Source organism: Molothrus ater, chromosome 2, assembly GCF_012460135.2.
Source record: "Molothrus ater isolate BHLD 08-10-18 breed brown headed cowbird chromosome 2, BPBGC_Mater_1.1, whole genome shotgun sequence".
Lineage (NCBI taxonomy): Eukaryota > Metazoa > Chordata > Aves > Passeriformes > Icteridae > Molothrus > Molothrus ater.
In genome coordinates, this window is record NC_050479.2 from 29,044,170 (window position 1) to 29,067,185 (window position 23,016).

General features: G+C 38.6%; 1 protein-coding gene across 1 annotated transcript in view; it reads left to right on the forward strand.

The window, feature by feature from the left end:
- LOC118689053 (proline-rich protein HaeIII subfamily 1-like) overlaps positions 1–20,498 on the forward strand; it is a 66,292-nt gene extending 45,794 nt beyond the window's left edge. Inside the window, exons 6-7 of the transcript XR_004980558.2 lie at positions 6,670–6,754; positions 19,545–20,498. The gene's annotated coding sequence lies outside the window, so the exon portion shown is untranslated. The remainder of the gene's footprint in view (positions 1–6,669; positions 6,755–19,544) is intronic.
- Positions 20,499–23,016: the final 2,518 nt, after the last annotated feature.

The following is a 23,016-nucleotide window of genomic DNA, read 5'->3' on the forward strand; positions in this document are numbered from 1 at the left end:
TATTCTTATTTTAACTTACAATATTTTGACTGAATGTAGTGATATACTAGGATCCCACTTAGCACATGAGCAAAATGATCTTGTAGTACTGTACAAAGTTAAGATACCAAGAATAAATTGCAGGGAGGCAATTTTAAGATGCTTCTCCTAACTGATATAACCAATTTTGTACAATTGTAATATTGACAGAAAATATCAGAATACATATTTGAATTAATTGGAAAGCATAATTTCAATGGGCAGAACAAATATAATGTGTTGACATGTATAAAATATGGTTAGCAATAACTAAGTGAAATAATTATACAGCACATAAGGCAATTTCTCAATTTTTGCACTCTGCCTTCTCACAAAACAAGCAGGTTACACAATGCCCTAAAATGTAACATTCTAGGAGATCAAAAATCTTTCAGAGGCCATTGGGAAGAGACACCAAAAGGTATACAAAGCACAGAAAACAATAAAGAATAGTTCTGTAGAGATCGATAGCTCTTCCTAATTAAGAAGCAAGGCAAGACTTGGCCTTTTATTTTAATAATGCTTCTACAACTTGAAAAGCCGGCCACATGGCATGCTGGTGAGAGAAGAGTACCAACTACTGCTGTTGGAAAGGTACAAAAAGCAGCAAACCTTTATTTTGGCTTTTGGGTAACTTTGAAATCTGTTTACTGTGTGGAATGTATGTGCTGTCAGGACACAGGCTGGTCCCTTCTCAAAACCTCTGCATCAGCAATCAATTTTTCTCATTAAAACTTGTATGCTATTCTCTTGCTCTATTCTCTCCCTCTATAAGATACTGAAATTATTGTTCAAGGCTCAAATTCTGGTTCACCTGCCAGTGGTCTGATCACACCCACCATCACATCGCGCCAGCTCCTTACTAAACCTTACCCAGGAATGTGCAACACCTTCCTTTCCTCTTCATGCGATTTTTGCCAGGACTTAACAAGGCAGATAGGACAAGACAGATAGTGCCTGGAAGTGCTGCCTCCTGTGTCAGTCAGGCTTCTAAAAATCCCCCATGCCCCCATATGGCTTACCGTGGGCAACTACAAGAAATCTACACAGAATGCTTTTTGGAGAATGACTTCTTTGCATTGCCTGTCTCACACATTTCTGCATATTCCCATGCAGTAGTCTGCACTTTTGCTTGGGATGATAGGAAATATTCACAGACAAATAACAAACAGCTGCTCTCATCATCTTCATTGATATCAAAGGCTGTTGTGTAGGTGAACCAGGAGGGAAAGCCTATTGTAAAGTGTGAATCAAGTAAAGACTATGTTGAAACATTCCACACAATTGAGCATGTTTTCAGGGGTGATTACTTTTGCACAGTACCCAGAATATTGCTCCCTTCTCTCGTTAGGACCTACTCCCTGATGAACTACTACTGAATGGAGGAAATCTGTGCCACAGGTACGACGGTTGATCCAAAATGTATGATTAGGAAACATCTTTCAGTTGGTGTTGAAAACAGAGATGAACAAGAAATGAACTTTAAATGCAAAGAAATTGGTTGATTACATCCATTCCATTCATGGGGTGATTCGTGGTTGTCTTCTCTCTGCAAATTTTCATCAACATTGAAAGGTTTTGCCAAATCTAAGAAAATATCAAGACCTTGGCATAAATCTCTTACTTGCTCATGAATTTGAGTCTAGTCAACAGTTTCTCATTTAGTTGCAAAGCATTTTAAAATTTATTTATTACTTCTGGACTCTTTAAGATTTTAGGAAAGTTCTGACACAAGTTTGGATGTGGAAATGGGATCTTAAGGATAGATGTACATAACTCTCTGAAGAGTTATGATGTAACCTTGGCTGCAAGAATCTGTTCTAGGAGGAATTTTGATTAATCTTCAGATGCAAATGTCACAGTTTAGGGCCATTTATTAAATTTTTGAGTCTTGCAACTGGCTCTGAACATTAGTGTACTTGGGAGGACCCATGACACTGTGTGTGATCTCTAAGTGGTCTCTTGGAAAGCCAGGTTTTGTTCTTCTTTTTCTCCCTATAGATCCTTAAAAATATGCAAATCTATGTGATCTGCTTCTCATACAAAGAGTTGAAAATTCAGCTATGGATCAAAGATTAGAGCATATGCCTATTATTGCAGCTGCCAGTTAACTGATCCAAGTGTTTAACTCTTTAAAGAAAGAGAAGGTCAGCAGCTTTCTGAATAATTGTTTCCAGACAGTCTTCAGTTAGTTGGATTTCTATATCACATTCAACTTCAATTGCTGCTGTCATTTATCTCCATTCCACAGAGTTTGACTTTACTAAATTCACATGTTAGTATTTGAGCCACTTACTCTTAGACACATCCAGAGCATGCTCCATACTCATCAACTGTTTTTTATGGTGCCTCATAGATTAAATGAGAAAAACTGATGCCATCCAAACACCTGCCCTGTGTCTTTTGTCATGCTATAAAGTGCAGAGACAAAGAAACCAGGCCATAAATGACTCAAAAATAAAACAAGTCGGGGTGTGTACCAACCTTTTTGAAAGCTTGTCTTCACTTCTGTATCGACAGTCACAATGAGAGGTGTTTTGATGACAACCATGGTGCCACACTGTGAGAGAACACTGGGCTGCACTTCCTTGTCTTTCAGTCTTGTCTTGCCCTCATGAAGAAAAGATCTTCAGAGGTTCTCTGATCATGTTCTTTGTCCCACTCTGGTGGGCACCACCTCAGTCTCAAGTGCCCCAGACATGGGACCTTGTGTTGGGATCAGCATTACCATCCATATTTCAGTGCTTCCTGCTGGAGAGTCACCAACTGCTGTCTGCAAGCTCTCATGCTGTGTCAGTCTCCTTTGCCATCTTCCTCCTGCTTTGGTGCAGTTACCAATCATGCAGTTGTTATCTGAAATGATGCAAAAATGGTGTAGGGAGTTTATTTTTAGGTGATGGTAAACTGAAAAATAAAACATATTGGAACTCTGTTCTTATTCCAGCTTTGGTCTGGACTATTCAGTGCCAGCATGCCCTACTTCATCAAGTAACCAAGTCTCAAGTTAAATGCTTTCCTCAACGGATACTTGATTTTGAGAAAGAGAGCAAACATGCTAGTCTAAACTAAAAAGGACTAAGGAGACAAAAGTGTTAAGGACAGGGTCTAGACCCTTAGCATCTCCTCAGGAGAAAAGATAAACACCTCTCTTTGGCCAGGTCCAGTTTCCTACACCTTTCTGAGGAGCAGCAATGGAGAGTGCTATTTATTATGTGTTGGGATGAATGTAGGGAATGTTTTCCACCATTTAAAAAAATAGAATCCAGAATTTATGGGAGTTTGAAAAGCAATTTCCTTTTAAGGTGCAAATTCCTAATTTGCCACATAAAAGTACAGGAATTAAGTGCTAAATCCTTCTTTGCCAGTGAGACTTGTGAAAGGAGGTACGAAAAAAGAGTTACTGTTAGGTTTCTATTCATGTGTCCTGAAAGCCAATGTATGCAAAAGTGCTGAAACAGCCCTGATTTTTTTTTTCAAAGCCTTCCTGCCGTTTCTGACTGACTTTTAAAAAATGAACCCTTGTCCAGTTTTATTTGTATGGTGGGTTCTGACTTTGTTCTGCCTGTACTGTATCACTTTTCTCTCCTCACCATTAATCTTCCATGAATGTTCCCTGGGGCACAGTTCTCCCTTTTCTGCATGGAGAGTTTCTATTGAAATTAATGGACTTTCTTCTCGTGGGTGGAAGGAAGAATACACCCTTATATCAGCCCTGTTGCAAAAGAATATTATTCATTGAAAAAAAGTGTTAGTCTCACTCCTGAAAGCCCAGGGTCTAGTCAGGCAGATTATAGTGGGAGATCCCAACAGGAGGTCTGGTACAGAAGCAAGAACTACTTGTCCAACATGAAAACAAAAGCCAGAACAGAAGACTTTTTAAATGTTGGAACAAAACCCCATGGAAAGTCAGTGGATATACTATGTGAAGAAGTGTACTGTCCCAAACCTAATTCTAGGGCAGACCCATCTGGTGGAATACAACTCAGTGAAGATATCCATTCATGACCTGTAGAACCAGGCATGTTCACAAGAACAGCATGCAACCAAAGACTAATTTGATCTGCAAAGAGGCACTGCAGATTGGCCAGAGGTTCTGGGCCACGCAAATAAAGGTACATTGTGCTGTGCAGATGTATCACCTCATTTGGAACGTGGGCTTGGGAGCTTGGGCATCTTTGACACAGTTGAGCATTGCACAATGTACACATGCTAATAAGCATGGCTACATGCCCTTAGAGGCTTAAATGGAAAAGTCTTATGTTCCTTCACAGAGAACCCTTTGCTGAATTAAAGAGAGTGTTGACAACCTTCAATTGAAACTGCATAAATTCTCATAGGAAGGATAGTAGCTGCAATTTGAGGTCTTGAGGCAGGCGGATGACCTTATAAAATATACTACAGTATCTAAGTTTAGTAAAACAAACACACTGTATTTAAGTAGACTATGGAAATGTAAATATGCTTCAGGACTGGCCCCAAGCAGTATATGTTACAGTAATGCTGCTGTCACATTTTGGATAGATCATTGCTGTAGATACTATAATCTAAGGCTAGAAGATAGAATTTAATATGCATGGAGAAATTTAAACAGAGGATAAAAAGCCCTCTTTCCTCAACAGTATTTTCAGGAATGAACCTCACCTCCACCTTGTAATCCAAAAAAAACCCCAAGCTTGTCTAACAAGGCATTATATAGATGGGCTAGGCCACTCCAATATCTTTAATAATTTGGGATATTTCAGAAGGGAAGTCCTTCTAGTAAGGATGACTCCTTCCATGGTGCCTGTTTGCTTCCCATGATTCTTTCTACCATGCAGTGCTAGAAAGGGTAGCAAAGGTTTGACAACCACAGTGGCAGACAAATAAGGATTTCTTGTGTGTTTATGGTTTGTGAAACCTTGATTGTTGTATAATTAACATGTCAGTTACCCTTGGATTTTCAGTTTTAGCAACCAATGTGTTTTTAATGTTTACGTTTGATTTGAGCATCTCTGACAAAGCTCTTGTTACTCATTTGTGTGTATTTTTGGTTGAAGATTATATACATATCTATAGAGATGATTCTTTAAACAGTGCTCTATCTGCTGCTCCTTCCACCAAACCTGGATCGCTTGCTTTAAAATTAGCCTTGTCAAATTTACTTAAAGTGACCAGGCAAATACATACAACTAATTTTGTTATAGGCAAAATTAACTAATGCTCCTTTTCATGGTGAGGTGCTGTAATGATTTTATATAGCAGTCAAACTATTTAAATACTAATGCTGTCTTCATGCTGTAATCACCATTCTAGTCAGATGTCATTTTTAGTAGCCTATGGGGAATTCCATCCCTTAATTATTCTTCAATACACAAACCAAGCATTCTTTAATTGGTGTAAATTGAACAGTGTTCCAAGGCAAACAAGAAGAGGACAAACTAATCAATGATTCTGTGCATGTCTATTGGAAAGCTATTGCCATTAGATCAAGTAACGAATCCTTGACTCCATTAGCTTCAGAGGAACGATGGGGGAAAAATACTGCTAATGCCACTTCTTACTATCAATCAGTAATGAAAAGTGTGCAGCAAATCCTTTAGCAGAACTGCAGCTTTTCTTGAAAGTGCTCATGGAAATTTAAAATATGAAGATATTTTGACTTCAGACTCCCGAGTCATATGTCTTTGATGGGGATTTGTCTGGAAACAATGTGTTTTTGTTCTCTGCTGCCTTCAGTCATGTGGCCTGTTTTTTATTTTTCTTTTTCAAATAAATGATTCTTGAATGATAACATAACTTTTTTCAACTTGTCAGGAACTTTTGGGTGAATTTTCTGTCTCTTCCAGGCTGTTCTCTGTACATTCATATGTATTCACTACTGCAGCACAACATAAATTGGTTGGCTCTCCCATCTCTTTTTTTAATACAATCTGAAATAAAGGTGCTGTATTTAAGAAACAGATGAAAAATCCTTCTCATAAATGTGTCACACTCACTTTTCATTCTTGTCTCTTTTTATCAGTTCTCTAAAACTGATTATTTATCTCTGGAGAGGGAGGAAAAAAAAAAGTAAAAGGCCCATTACAAACCTCTGGCCCAGATCTGCCAGTCTTAGAGTTTTAGTTAGTGTGGAAAGTGAAACTCCTCTGGAAAGAGATATACTGGCTATGGTTGTTCACTTTTTAATCTATTTGTTTTTGATATAATATGCTATTTACTGTTTAAGGACCTTTCATGTTGCTTTAAATTGAAGTTTTTAAAACAAGTCTAGCATAAAAAGCTCTAAGTGACATAGGCTGAGTAGAAAAATACAGCATCTTGTACAGACAGCCTTTGTTCACCACATTACAGTTGAAAGAAGTGTAGAGCAGGCTTGGTAGATAACCTGCCTTCTTAAAACAAGAGGGTTTCTAATTTCCACACATCCTAATCACAGTCACATTACTTCACTCTCTGTACCAGACCCCTCAGGGCTGGCTCTAGGTTTTGCTGTGAAGTCACATGTGTGGGGCCTGAGGCATTTTTCCACTTTACTTTTTTCTTTTTTAATCCTTTTGCCGGCTGGGACTCTCTAACTGGCTCTGTTGTCATGGGTGGCTGAGTAGGGTGGTAAGGAAGAGAGCAACACAGGTAATCACTCTCAAGGTTTCATACTTGTTTTTTTCTTATGAGGATGAAGATGCTGCAATATGTGTTTTCTGAGGAAAAGAAAGCTTCTCCCCTCACCTCCCTTCCCAGACCAGTGTGTGATTTCCAGGTAATTAATTCCCCTCTGTTTCCCTACTTTTTTCCTGTGCTGGTTGGCTCTTGTGTGTGGTTGTACTATTTCTCAAAAAATTAAAGTGTGCCATCTGGCTTAAGGTAGCTTTCTTCTTTCTGTTGCTCTTCAATATCTTCTGTGGTAGCTGTTAGAGGATGTTGATGCCAGCAAGTGGTTATGACACTTGAAGTGGGGATTGTAGAGTGCTGAAGAGGATTTTCAAGAGTGATAAAATCCTCACTCTGCTGAGAGCATGATCTGAAAGCCAGTGGGTCCTTTGGAGTCTGTATCTGCTTCCTTGGTTTGGAGATTTGGCCCCTGAAACAAAGGGATGCCAAATGTCCAGGGCCCAAGCAGATGGGACACGCTCAAGGAGAGATTGTGGGGCAGCTGCGGGGTGCAGAGGGGATACATGCTCTGAGATGACACCAGGCAGTCTAGAGTCTGACTGTACCTTGTTATAAAAAAAGAGACCTTTTAAAAGGCCATACTATGCATACTATGTTAGAAAGGGAAAACTTTATCTAAGCAGAATGTTAGATAAGATGTTCCTGTAAAGACTTCATAAAGTTAAACTTTGCATTTTTTGGTAAATCTTGTGAATTTCACTCATTTAAAAAAGATAGTTGTACCACTATTCCCATATACATGAACAAGCCTTACTGGAGTTGAAACCACATAAGAAAAGAATCAGGCCAACTTCAAAACTATGCTTGGGATCCAAATGACACCACTGGGAGGATTTAGCATAATAAGTTTACCTGAGGTTGGAACCTGTGCTTTCGGTTGTGTGCCAAATGTGGTTTAGGCTATAAGAAAAGGCTAAGATTTGTCATCTGATATTCATGAAAAACAAAGGAAGACATTTTTATTTTGGTTTATTTTTCAAAAAATGCCAGCTCCAGATTGTTGGGAAAGCTTCAGTAGAATAATTTCTTAATCACCTTTATGTTCTTAGGCGTAGCTGGCCTTCAAAGTCCATATTAAAACTCCCCACTGATTTCCTTGGGATTATGCCCCTCAGAATGGATGACAGGAGAAACAAATACTCATCAGGCCTCAGCCATTGCCTGGTAATCCCAAGGGAAATGCCCCTCTGATCCCCACAAGGAAATCCTCAGACAACATTTTACAGGATAAGGAAAATCTCTTCTTTCCCAAGGCTGACAGAGAGAAAGACAGACCATGGGAGGCGGGATGTGCCGCTCCCTTTCTGAGACAAAGAGAATGCACTAACACACCAGCAGCCAAGGGAAGGGAAGCCAGAAGAAGGCTTTTGTAAAACGCTAGGATAGTTAGTGTGGATGCTTCAATTTAAACAGATACAAATGTGTTAATGAAATGATGTGAAAAGTCCTAATTTTAGAGTGTGACAAAATTTCAAAATTCTTTTTACCTTGTTACATACTTTAACCCTTATGCAGGTGACTCCAGAGATCATTCTGATTTGAAAAAAATATGTTTTAAATGATACATTTGTTTGCTTTTTTTGTATTTAAGAGTGAAGTAAATGTTATACAGATGTGACTCTTGGGGATGGTATTAAACAGGAACAGGAGCTGGACTCAGTGGTCATTGTGGGTCGCTTTCAACTCATCATATTCTGTGATTCTATGGTTCTATGATATTTTTTCATCAAATATAAAGATACTACCTGAAAGAAATAATATTCTCATTCAGACTTGCATTATGCAGGTTGTATTCCGTGTAGTTTTGGCAAAGTGCTATTATATCAATTGCTATTGATATTGGAACAGAGTTTGGGATTGCTTTGCTTTGTACTTTCTGTTTGATCACAGTCATAGAGACTCTGCTTCTAAAATCTGCTGCATATACTCCAATTCTAATGATAAAGTTATGTCATATTGACTTGCTTTATTTTATAGTATTTCAGCCAGCTAATTCATCATGGAGAGATTCTACATGTTTATTTTTATTTTTTATTTTTTATTTTTATTATTATTATTTTTATTTTATTTTTATTTTGTTCTGTTTTGTTATGTTATGTGAATGAGCTCACCTTTGGTCATGCAGACCATTCTATCTATCCTTATCAGCAGGTAAGTCCCATCCGCAATTCCTCTCACTCATAATGGCAGCTATACTGGGCATTTATAGTGTGTTTTTTGCCCTAGATTTATTTAAAAGGGTTTTTTTTTTTAATGGTACCACAAAAGCAAGAGTTCCATCAGCTTCTTAAAATAAATTAAAATATCAATGTAATAACTGCTAAGGAATTGCCGTCAGCTAAAACTATACTCACATTATTTTGGAAAGTACCTTGTGCAGATTATTCTCAAAGGTCTTCAGTGGGGGAGACTCTAGACCCTCCACAAACAATAATTTCCACAGCTTCAATGTTAGAAGCTTTCAGCTTTCACGGTTAGAAAATTTTTGCCAGCATTTGACCTGACTTTCCTTTGTTTCAATGTAGTACTGTCACTTTCTGTCATCTGGCTGTAGTCCTGAAATACAAACTCTTCCCTGCCTCTTCCCAGAAGGCTTTTAACATTTGAAGTCCTTGGATTTTATGTCCACTCATTTTCTTTTCCAGATGAAATCACCCCAGTTCAGATTTCTTTGTAGGTGACATTTCCCAAATTTCTGATCATTCCCATTCCCCTCCTTCGGACACTTTTGAAGGCAGCTGTATCTTTTTTGAAAAGTGATTTTTTTAATGGGGTCCCTGCCAGCATGCAGCTGAGCAGCACGATCACTGCCTTATCTTACAAGAAAGCTTCTGTCTGCTCAGCTCCCAACAGCTCAGCCCTCTGGCACCCAGATATGCTTCTGATTTTCTTTCCCACAACTCTGGGGGAAGAAAAAGAGAGATTCTCCCTCACTCAAAATCAAGCTCCAGTCTTGTGTTGCCTGCTCCTACCTAGTGGAACCTTCAAAGTTCTTCAGGAGCTGCTTAAGAGGGAAAGAGGGTCCTGGATGTTATCTTTCGGAGGAGAATGGAAACCAAGATTTTTCTGTGTATATGAGACACATTTGACCCCATGCAATTTTTCTCTTTCTCTCTCTCTTTTCCTTCCAATATGAAAACCCCCTAAAAATGCAATGTTTATTTTTATCTTGTTTTCTATTTTTTTCTCATGTAATTATTTGCATTACTAATTTAAGCGCATGTGATATGAAAGCATAGTTTTAAACCAAAAACGCCCAGAAAGCCAAAAACTTGTCTTTTTTTTTAACCATTATTTCTTCCAAAGTGGCTTGCATCATTCAGCATAAATTTTTTTTCATCTTCAGGTCAGTAAAATTTTTGTGAAAAACCCTCACCAAATTTTTGAGCGATTGTTCTCCTTCTTGAATTGACATATTTGAGCAAAATAACTCATAGAAAATTCTAATATAATTCTGCCACCTATGTAAATTCATTCAGATTTTACATCAGGATAGCTGGTTAGTTTGTTTGCAGCAGCATATTTTGAATATTTTTTAAAAATTGCATGATTTTAATCACAGAAAACATAGACTTAGGTGCCTCACTCCCTTAAAGTTAACAGAAAACTCCCTTGAGCTTCTCTTGGGAAGGGTTGAGCCTTTAATCTTTGTTTGTATAATAATAAAGTCCCTGAGATAGGCTGGTAGAAAAGTTTCTTTGAGACACACTTGTATCAATGTTAGGTATGGGGTTTTTTTCTGATATACCCTGGTTTCCTAGACTGCTTAAGCAGGTACTAATGATTTTGCCAAAATTATCTCCTCCTGACCCTCTGGTATGTCTTTCTGTTCCTATTTCATGAAGGTAGATAAATATTTTGCAGCAGAAGTGTGAAAATATATTATATATATATTTTTTTTTTAAGTGTGGTTCATAATTAGTCTTCTGTTTTCTTACTCCATTAAATTCCATTCCACATGATCATTTCTGAACAAACATTTGCTGTCAATATTTGCTGAAAAAGTCCAACTCAACCAAGTAAATAAAGCATTAGAAAACATAATTTTGTTTCTTCATTCAGCTAAATCCATTAAGACTTTAACACAAGTAGAAACTAAAGACAAAGGGAATTTCTTAAAATATGAAGGCCTGTAGCACATTTGCATTTTTAAATTAATTGCTGACCTAATTATTTGTCAGTAGTAGGATAAGTTAATCAAATATAACTTACAGTAAAGCTTCTAAACACCCACAGGATTTTCTCCCTCAGAGTAAATTGTCATAGTGGTCCAGTTTGACAATCCATTCTCACTGTCATCTTGCGACCAAAGGAAGACTATCTGCGAAATGGTACCATATGGAGACACAAGAGAGAATGAAATACTTAGATCTCCTGTACAAAGGCATGATAAGCTAACAGTCACCAGAGGAAGTCAGGAACGACGAAGCTTTGAAAAAAGAAATACCCCGCCTTTCAAATCCATTTAGATTTATTTTTATACTCTCTCCAATTTAGACTAAAATAGTCTGATAATAAATATGCATATAAAATAGGAATCAAATGTATTGTGCAATGTTTCCTTTCTAGCATATCTGTGGATCTGCATTTCAGGCTTAGCATTAGTTTGATGAAAAGGCCGGTATTTATAGACAAGACTAGGACCTTTCCCTCTTCATCTTACAGAAACTGACTTTGCTATCCCCAAATAATATGTTGCAACCAACCACTTCATGACCTTAGGCTAAGAATGCACAATTTTACTTCAAAACGCACTTGGAAACAAAATCTGATGAAACCATCAGGTAATGTGACCAATGCATTATTTTCAAAAGGCATAGCTAGGCGTTTGAGCTAGAAATACCTCATCAGTAGTAATATGAACTACTTCATCGCTTCTGTTATTATAGTACTGCCTCTCTCCTGTCATCTGCTGGCAATGGCAACCCACAGAAAAGGATGTTTTTCTGATCATTTTGCACTCATTAAATACAGCTGTCACAATAGCGGATGCGAGACTGCATACAAAACTTTTATGCCACGTCAAAATAAAGCAGAAACATTTTAAAAAATCTGAAACCTTTGAAGCCTTTTCTTGAGAAATATTGAAATATTGCTTTTTGTTGTTGTTGTTTGCGACAATTGAAAATGTTCCACAGCTACACACATTAAAACTCACTGCAGAACAAAACATCATCCATCAAAATTAAGGAAAAAAAGAAAAAAAAATAGAGAAAACATAAAACCAAACCAAATCTCTCTGAAGCACAAAGTGTTTGGTTTCTGAGAGTCTGAAGTTCTGGTTCATCACCTGATTTCTGGGGCTGAACATTCATTGAGTTTCAAGATCTCAAGGGACCTGACATTTAATTCTGGATTATGGATGAAATCTGCCCCATAAAACTTCCAGCTGAGTGAAAACATCTTCCCCTAGTTCCCCATTCTGAGAAACAGCTTTCTTTCAGGCTGAGCAGCAATAAATTCTGTAGTTTTTTGACATTATTTCCTTAAAAAAAAATATTTAAAAGGTCATTTTGAATGACCCCAAAACCATTTGGCGAGTGGTGTGAACAGAGAACCCCTTATGAGTAGCATGAGCAATTACTCTTGTTTGGATGCAAGTGTGTTCTGAAATACTGTACCATGCAAGGTGACCTATTGAAGACTTTGGTCACCCCGTAAGACCTGCAAGAAAGCAATAACTTGCACCTGTCTTGCACCTCCCAAATTCAGAATTGCATGATCACAAAAGAATAAAAATTTGTTAACTTTGAAGCATCTCCTTGAGTTGATGGCTAATGTGAAGCAGGTCAATTGAGAAGATTACAGATTTTCAAAAATACAGAATTTTCAAATGACACCCAATTGTGGGCAAAATAGCTACTCATATGAACATACTTAAGATATTCAGGATGGCTGGTCTAAAACGTCTATCAAGAGACTTCTTTGAAGACAGGATGATACAGGTATAAATCAATGACTTCTATTACTTGCAGTAACTCATTGAACAAAAATGAGATCCATTTCTTTGTAGTAAGTCTGCTCTTTGTTGTAAATCTGCCTTCCTGAATGTATGGGCTTGGGCCAATTATGTGATTTACTTGTTGTGGGCTTTCCATTCCCTTCTCATTTTTAAACTGAAATTTTTGCCTGTGCAAACAATGATGAGAAAAATGTGCAAGTGCATGTGCATGTACACACGTGTGTATGTCTAAACGAACCTTTAACACACCCCTGAAAATTTCTTCATGCTCACAATACTGCCAGCAGTAGGATGCATGGAAAGCAGGCCCTTGGAAGCCATGGCTGGTCTGGAACAGCCCCAAGCTCTCTCATTCCCCCTGCAAAGTGCAAGCACACGATGGCCAAAGGGAAACAATTTCCAGCATTTGTGTGGCTGGCACCCATGCAATGCAAGCTGCTTTCATTATGGGGAGCTAAGTGTGTCTCCATGAGATTTGGTGACACTTACAACTGTTGTGTGGAGATATTATCAGCTCTCTCACTCTAGCTCTCTCCCCCTCCTCTCCCTCTCTCTGACTTGTTTCTTCCTGACACAACTATTTCCTGCTCCCTTTACTTCTCTTCCTGGATACCCTTTATATTGTCCTTTACCTTTGTTGATGGCATCTTTCCTGAGGTAAAAGAAAGAAAACTGTGTCCCCGGCTTCGGGAAAAGGAGAAAGACAACGCAAATTTTACTCCAAGAGCATATTCTCCTAGACCAGCAGTTTTTGTTAGAAGGCGTGACAGAATTTGTGAGTGAGAATACCAACATTGGGAAGAGCATTGCTGAGTTCTTGTTTGCAATTACTGCCTACCATCAAAATTCCTGGCTCAGGCAGTCCCAAGATCAATTCATCTGATGTCCCAGACAGAGTCCACTTCCCAGATTGCGGAAAACTTTTTCAGACAGCACTAGACTCCATAAATCTGAACCTCAGGGCACTAATCCCAGCTATGGCTGCAGGGTCGAGTCACTTTGGGACTTGAGTGAATGGGGATAAATCACAATGGAGTGACCAGTGGAAGGAAATGCAGCCAGAAGAAATCTCAAACTGTAGGTTGCGAATGAGTATGAACAGAAATTAAGGTAAAGATGGAGAATTTGGCATGCAGTACAGGGAAGAAAGGGGTGAGAGAATTCAAATAAAGGGCACAAGTAATGAAAGAGAGACAGAAGAACAGAGGAAAAGGAGGAATATGAAAACTGTGAGAAAGAGAGGGAAGAATGCAATATAGGGAAGGACAATACAGGAAGTGGGAAAACCTTACTGGGAAAGTTGAGACAAAGGGAAGATAAAAACCATGTGAAACACCTACAAGCAACATATTGTGTGCAGCTACACCATTTCACCAGCCCAGAGTTCACTTTCTCTCTCAACATCAGAGTCCACCTGCTGGCCTTGGGCCAGCTGAGATACCCCACTCATGCCCTGGCTGCTCCAGTTCCTCCCTTCTGGGATTCGTGTTCCTTCCTACTGCCATCCCATACCGGGTCAATATACTCAAGTGCCTGGCCAACTCCTGTCTTAGGGCTTTCAGAACTAATTTTCAGACTGGACTGTAATCTCAAAATCTGCCTGAGAGGGCACGGTATAATCCCAGCTCTATTTTAAAGGTCAAGTCCTGCAGGTTTTGCCCGGTTTTGACTCATTCAGACCTTCCAGTGATTTCAAAAGCCATTGACCTAGATAAGGGAGGGCAGAACTGGGGCCACAGTCAGATTTCCAGTATAAAAAGTGACTTCATTTTTAGATGGCTTCACCGTACCTGCTGTGAGATTTCACTGCTCTATATTCCTCATTGAAATACGTGGAAGGTTCTGTACATCAAATACATAAAAGATTTGACTTTTAATTCCTACCATGTATTTTGGTAAGAGGAATTAAATGTCAAAACACAAAAGCAATTATATACTTAATGGTAAAAAACATATAATCAAGTCATTTTTTATATTTTCAAATTGCGGGGATTGAAGTAAAAGGGCAAGAGGGTCTTACTTTGACATTATAGGAGATGGAAAGGCACATTTGTATCCTTTTGTACCTTTTACAAAATGAATATGCCTGTAATCAGACCCATTCATTTTGAAACGGAGATTGTGCTTTAGATCTATGACATATTTGCGAGGGTGTTGAGAAAGTATCTAAGTAAAATGTGCCATAGGAAATCAGCTCTGGAGAAATGCAGTTATTCTTCATGATGATATACAACTAGTTTGGCATAACACTTGGGGTGAAACAAAGCCTGCTTGTATGGGCAAGTCATGGCTGTATATTTAAAAAATCATCGCTAGGCAAAATTTCCTAACTTGGGAAATGTCCAAGCTTCAAATTGCTGGAGGCTGGGACAGTGATCTGGGACATTCTGCTGGGAGGTTATCAGCTTCTCCTCTGCAGTAGGCAGCTGCTGAAGGCCACTTTGGGGTTTAAGACACAGGTCTGTGTTTTAGTTCTGCCTTTGTCAGGTTAATTTTTATGTCTCTTTCCTCTATGTACCTACCAAACTTAAGGGTAAAGTCCTGGTGATGCCTCTGTTTCTAGGGTATTTGAAAATATTGGCTAGTTGCTGGTGTATCTGTACATTCCCTACCGCAGTGAATCACTGCTCCTGTTACTCTCCAGCAGTGACCTGGTCCTGCAGTCTGGGCACAAGGACAGGGTGCATCACAGCTCTCTCCAGCCTGAGTAGGTGCCTCTCCTTCCCTGAGGCTGGGGATGACTGATGCACATTTACAGCCCAATCTGTCATTTCTCTATAGCAAGACCCTCTGTAGCTGAGACAGACAAGGTACAGAAATGGACTTCTGTTAGTTTAGTGACAACAGAGTGCTAAAATGTCTCTTATCCACTTCTACAGCAGTTTATGAGGGAATGGAAGACCTACTAGTGATAAATATTGCTACATTACTGCAATATGGCAATTGCTTATACTCAGCATCAATCTTTGTGAGCCATTAGACCAAATTCCTTTTAACCCTGCAAAATCTACAAACATATCCCGTCAAAAACATAACAGATGTAAAGTGCGGGATCATTCCTCCTTCCCACAGACTAGTGCACTCATATTTTTCCAAATTCTCAGGTCTGATTCCTGCTTATGATGATATTGCATTTGTGAAGCTGTCAAAAAACACTAAAAATTATTATGAATGTCCCTGCTGTGTAAGTAAATATATACAGCTAAGTGGCTCTGACATGAGCTAGATGAAAACTCCAAAACAAAAAATTCAAAGACACGACTTAAAATGCCCCAAAAATGAAATTCAAGCTGAATTACCAATCAGACCACATTTTTGCCATTCTAAAGAGGAAATATTTATTTGGACCATGGTGATTCCCTGTATACACAGATAGCTGGCACTTTGCTCAAAGCTTATCCAGGTAGCCAGCTTACAGAAAGGATTTCCCTTCAATGGATTTACATCAGCAACCTGTCCCAGAAAAAATGTGCGTTATTTACTATGGAGCTGGACAAATTAGGGTTCCATTTTAATGTAAGCTCTAATTCTTGACTTCCAAGATTAATTTTGGCACTTTTTTTTTGGCGTTTTTTTAGTATAGAAATGTTTAGGTGTTTTCTTGATGACTCTTTTATAAAGGTATCATAAAGATTAAAAACCTGATCCCAACAAATAAAAGGTAAAAATAATCATTTGAGGAAATATGGAAACATTGGCCAGTTCACCTGGAGATCTGCTGCTTCTGCAGGCTGCTTCACATCTGTAGAGATCCTAAAAACACAAAAAGATTTTAAGAGAATACTTGTATTTATATTTTATGACTTAGAAATGGTAGAACATCTATTTTGCATGCCAAAGCACTATTATTATATATCTATATTTAGCTTTCACTTTTAGTGGGTGTTATCTGCTAATGTATATTTTGGGGAGTTTGAAAATTTAATGTAAAACTATGGTATTTTTCACTTTCTGTAAAGAGTGTGCTTTTGATAACAAAAGAGAAAAAAAATCTCCAACCTGCTAAATGGTACTTACTGAGAAAGAGGTTTCTCTTTTCCAGAGAGAAGGAGGCATTGAACTTTTAAATTCTACTTGCAGGGTTACAATTTTATAGGGGGAAAAAAAGGATCAGAAAAATCCCATTTTTTACAAAAGTTAATTTCTCTCAAATTTGGACCAATTGAGTTCTATCACGTTGTGTTTCTCCTCAGAGAGAATGCAATGACTGGCATAGGAAGACTCTGAGAACAAATTTTTTGATGGACATTTTCTGTCACCCTTTACCATCACAGCATACATTTTCCTGTCACATAATATACGGTAATTATATGGATTTTCCTGTTTCCAAATCAGAGGAATGCTTCCTTACTTGAATGGAGGGGCCACAGACTACTAGTCAACCTAAAAATCCTGTTAGCATTACATCTCAGCATAAATAAAGAATTTGGATCAGTGCCTTGTTAGATCACCGCTATTTCTAGCTCGCTGAGTAAAAAGAGCATTTTTTGCAGCCTAGTTTGATAAGTAAAAGGTGTCTTTCTCACCTGCGTGCACTCTGAATTGTCACTCTCATTCTTTGTTCCTTTGCATGCGGTTGTTGTCAGCTCCCGAGTCACAGAACCACTTGCAGGAACGGCTCGGGAGAGTTTCGGAAGAAAGGGAAGGGAAAAAAGGAGCCGCATTTTTATTTAACAGGAGAAGGAGAACATAAAGAAAAGAAAGGTGTTCTCAAGAACGTAGCCTGCAGCCTTGTCAGGTAGCATTTCTTCAGATGGTTTTTTTCTCACCCCTTTCCCACCCCAAGATCTCTCTTCATCATTTTTTTAAACATCTCTTCTGGGACAGAGACATGAAAGTGAATTGTGGGTCAAAGGCAAGAATTAGGGGTTGCCAGGTCTGCTTTCTGATGGCTTTACTTTATCTTTGTGTCCAAGCTCTTGCCAGTTAGCAGGTACTGTGGGTTATCCATTCCAGTCACATCATTTTCTGCTTGATGACAAGCATCACACCTTCATCCATCACATTTACATTTCAAACTGCCACACTGCTCTATTGATTAATTATTTAGCAGCTCTTGGCCACTTGTGAGCGTTTCTGTGCTCACGTTTCACAGGGAAGGTCCATTCTTTTTATTTATGTGCAGTTTTGTAAAGCTATAAAAAAAAAAAAAAGGTAAAGCCTTTATCATACACACATGTCCCTAACCCACGTGTGTGTGCCTGTATCTATGCACACATATGTGAATATTTATGTGTGTATGTGTATGCTGGTACAATTAGGCACACACAGGGAGCAGAAGCAGGTAACCTGATCAATAAGCACATGCTCACACTGATAATAGATTTCTGAGTTTTCAGAGCACTGAACAGCAGATCAATGAGACCTTGCAGGTGTACTGGAGCTGGGAATTGAATCAGCTACATCATGCTCCCTACAGACCTGCAGGGAACACAGACATCATCCTCTGGGCTTTGTCACTTTGAGGAAAAACAGGTGGAGCATTTTTGCAGGTGCCTGCTAATGGCTGTGTTTCTTCCACATCACAGTCAGGAAAGGGCAGCCTCTGAACAAGACAGGAGATCCAGTTCGACCCAGGGCTCAACTTGCTCCAGAAAATCACTCCAGCTGTCTTTTCCTCAGTTCTCCTTTTATGAAATGCAGAATGAGGATCTAAATCTAATCTTATACTCCTTTTGCTTGCTTTATTTTATTGTCAGATAAAAATCCACTGAAAGAATAAAACCTACCTGCTCTACCTGAAAATCCAGGTTAGCTCAGAAATCTGTGTCTGGCAGAATGATGTTTGGCCTTGCTTCTGTTCCCTGGGGCACTCCTGGGCACTCTGCTTTAGCTGGACACTTTCCTGACCCACCACCACCGCCTCTCACCCAGCAGTTCCCATGAGAGCAATCTGTAATCCTTTGGTGTCCCAGGTGGTGGTACATTCCAGAGTACCCTCTGATATTGGTAACTGCTTGTCCCAGGATTCATGTCCCTAGAAGGAACAGCTGCAAGAAGAAAGCAAGATGCACAGTTCCACAACGGGAAAAGAAATGTTTTCAATAAAGGCTTTGGAAAAGTCATCACACACTTGTGTTGGAGCAGAAAATGAGGTAATCTTGAAGTCTCGAATTAATTTATTATTTGGGTCTGTTTTAATGTTTTCTACTGTTTTCTTTTTTTATAGGTTTATTATGGATACAACCCAACAAATATAAACAGAGTGATTCTTTTTTCCTGTTATTAATTTTCAATGATTTTTGACTTATACAAAGCTTATTAAAATCAAAAAGAGTAGGTATATTACCTTTGTGGGTTCTGGTGAGACCTTTGAAGAGCAGAGACTACATGGCTTTTATTACTCCATCTCTCACATTTCTGTGTTTATCCTTCAAATTGTAAAAATCAATGTAATACCACTGACTTTTTTGTAAATGGATGGGATTTGTGTCACTATTCAGCTCATTATGTGAATGCTGTTATGCTAGGGTTGGTCAACATTTTTCTGTTAAAATTACTAGGTTTATTATAAAGTACATTGGGAACTTGAACAAGGTGAGTGAGTATCCTATTTATATTTACAGTAAAATATTATACCACTCATACAATGCCACAAAACCATCTGCTTGGTCTATTAGTGTTGCTAGTACACTATGTAGCACACAGAGAATAACTGACTGGGTCCTTTCTGTTGAAAGTATTGAAATGAAAAAGTGGAGTTAGCCTTAGCTCTGACTTGTGGTGGAGGATTTTGTTGTTTGGTCAAATATAATCCCCATCTCTGAATGCAGTTAAAGGAAATATTTAATGTTTAATTTTTGCCATTACTTCGCCTCTATGTTTTCTTCCCTTCCTGCCTCATTCAGTCCCTTTCTGTCTCTATTCTAACAGAAACTTCTGTGAAGTGCAAATTAATCTACTTGTATTTTTTCAGCTCTTTCCAGAATTGCTCCACCTCTGGCATTTAAAGTAACCACTTGATGCTGACAATCCAGACAACTCCCATATCTTCTGCCTTGTACAGCACCAAAACCACCAAAACTAGTGCCTGACAAAGAAGACCCCTGAATCCTCGCTAGTGAGGGAAATGTTTCTCTTGCTTTAGTGTATAAAGGAGGAAGAGAATGCAGCATGTAACTCCTTGGAGGGAAACACAGCAATGGATGGTGTTATCTGTGAGAAATCCTGACTTCCCAATTTCCAGTGTACTGTGAATATTCAGAGAAAACATTTTAATTTCTGCCTGTTATCCTAAGTGATTTTCAGTGATATAACTTCTGCATGTGAAATGTCATTGCAGCAGTATTAAGTTATAATTAGAATAATTAAAACTTCTAGTAATTTGAAAATCAACATTTTCATGGTTAACCAAAGGTGATGATATCTATTACCTCTATAGTAAACAAAGTGTCTTATAATGTAAAGTGCAAAAATGAAGGACAGAATGTGAACTTTTAACTTATACAGCAGAGTGGTTCCTCTTACATGAGTAACTCCAACAAGAAAACAAAAATACTGGTACCGTGGCAACACTTGATAAGATAAAAGATGTTATTATCAAGATCTCTCTGTAGTACTCTTCCACTGTAAAGATGCAAAATTAAAAGACAAATGAAGTTCTTTCTCTAATATAATCATCATATAGTGACAATGTACTGATCTGCCTTTTAATTTTTCCCCTTCATTTCTCTGGAATAGCCCTTCTCTGTAGAATAACAGTCTCCTTTACATACCTATTCATTCATTGATCCTAAAACTATCTGATACAGGGATGGTATGGCAGCAAAGCTCGTCACACTTTTTCTTTTTTGCTTGCTTCATCTCTTCACATTTGCAGCTAACAGGCCTGCTCTGTATAAAAAGAATAAACACAGTAATTGGTTTGCCATAGGTGTGTTTAATTTGTATTGTCACAAATAAACAGGAAAAACAGCACTTCATCATTTTTGGCTAATGAGATCAGGAAAGTATTTTCATAATTGAAAACAAAGAGTCTTTTAAATAAGAGTTTTATATTAGAAAGTGAGAACAATATAAAACAGAACCCTTTTAGCGAACTCTTCTCTAAAATGCCAAACACGATAACAAACAAAACCAATTAAGCTATGAGTGGACTTCTTACTTTACATAGATTAAAATACATAAACATAAAATTCTCAATATTTTACAGGATTACACAGACTCTAATTCTTATTTATTAATTTTATTCTTGCTGATTACCATTTCTGACTGCATAAATACTAGCCAGCAAATCCTGCTATCACCACTAATGAGAGAGGTACCAAGAAATTATATGACAGACACAAAAAATCCAAGTAGAGCAACAGGCGGTTCTTCCTATTGTCTATGAATACAACATTACCTTAACATTTTGAGTAGCAAATATTCAGCTGGTGCTTAGAAGGTGGTCAATTGCATCATCAAACTTAGCTGGCTTCCACTTGGTGACTAGAGTTCATTAAAGATGAACATCCACATCTTATTGTCAATCCTTTTCTGCAAAAGAATTATTGTTAATCAATTTTGATATAAAGGTCAGAGAAGAAGAATGCTATGTCTTCTGCCCAAGCCTGGTCATTCAGTCAACAGAAAGAGCCAGTACAGTATTTTCCAGAGGAATTAAAAAGACAGACAAATAAACAACCAACCAAACCATGAAATAGCAAGTCATAGATCAAGCTAATAGTGCAGTGCTGTTGCCCATGGAGAACAGCACTCCTGCCTGACTTCCCAGCACATGGTGCATTTGCTCTTACTTTATTAGCCAAGCAGGACTCACTTCTGCCTTCCCAGTACACCCAGAAGTCCCAGAAATACAGTGATGGTTCCATCTGTTATGGTAATAGCATTAACAACTATTCTTTTCAATCAAGGAACCCTATTTATCAGATGGTCACCTGTAGCAGGAAATCCCACAGGTTGACCACATGCAACACAACTAATTTCTTTTTATTTCCTCTAAATTTACTATCTCGTACCATTTAACTGCACTGACTGCCCTCTTGTTCATAAGTAATGTGACAGAAAAAATAAGGAGGCCATGACTCATAGTTTAATTAATTACTCCCAATTAATCACACCTTCAGGAGCCTCAGGTAGGTACAATATTGAGAAACAGACTTCCTTGCTATGCCTTTTATATATAACATTGATCAAGAGAAAAGGGAGAGTGCTTCTGTCCCTCAGGGGTGTAACTCTGCATTGCTTTGCTGGAGAATTACAGCAGGATTGAACAGAGAAACATCTTTGGGAAGCAAGCACCTCACAGGAGTACACATTTCTACTTCATTCCTGCCTTTTTTACAAAAATGCTTGGAAAACATGCAGAAGTCATTGATCCATAGGTGCACAAAACCAGCTGTTTGTACACAGTCCATCTTAACATTAATCTGGCTGAAACTGAGAAACAAAAAGACACTGTGAGATGAGCTCATTGTAGGTAACTGCTCTGCACCTGCACAGCAGGAGAAAAAGTAAATTACGGTCTGTCTCTTGTTTTCTCCAGACTAATAAATCTTAATTTTTTCCTAAAGAATGGCATGTGGAGAGGAAACACCCTGATTCAGAGCATTGTGTCTAAGGGGAGGGGTCTCTGCAAGGTGGCAGTGACAAGTCTGACTGCTCCATGAATTGAGACAGACCTAGGGTAACCTCATACTCAGGATGATAGGTAAAACATCAGTTTACAGCATCACTGCTGGGACTATGATAATGCTGCAAGAGATACCAACAGGGTTATTGATTTATTTGAATCAAATATTGTTAACATCGGCCAGAGGAGAGGACTCCAGGTCCCAAACTGGCTAGGTAGGGGCCACTTTGCTGAAAAGGGCTATGATTACAGATAATTGCTGGAACTGGAGTACAGACCTTGCCTTCGTGACTTTGCATGTCCATCCGTTTTTCTTCCCCCTCTGAGATTTCTACCTTTCCCTCCAGAGAATACAAAAGACAACAAACACCACACAAGAAAACACAGTCACTTCTTCAAAGTGCTGCTTAAAACAATGTGCAGTGCCATACCTAGGCCTGCAGGGAGCTGGCCATTAGGCTCTGTTTCAATAACCTTCTTTGGGGACAAAGAAAGAGAGGCTAGCACTGTGGTTAGAAGAGGTGCAAGATGCACAGAGGCACCTTCCATTTCCCCCTGGTTTTACCTCTCCCTAGAAAATGGGAAGTGTTGGAAGGAGGAAAGTACTCTAGACCCTACTGACTTTAGATGTCATTGCTTCCACCTTATGAGAGGGGAGACATCCTGAAGTCCAGAATTCTGGTGGCATGTGAGAACTTTTTCCTCCTCAGCTGGAGCTGTGACTGAGCTGTGAGCTGAATTTCACAGTCAATGCAGCAATCCAATAAGATAGTGCCTTGATGTTTGGTGGTTATCTTGATTTTGGCAGTGCAGT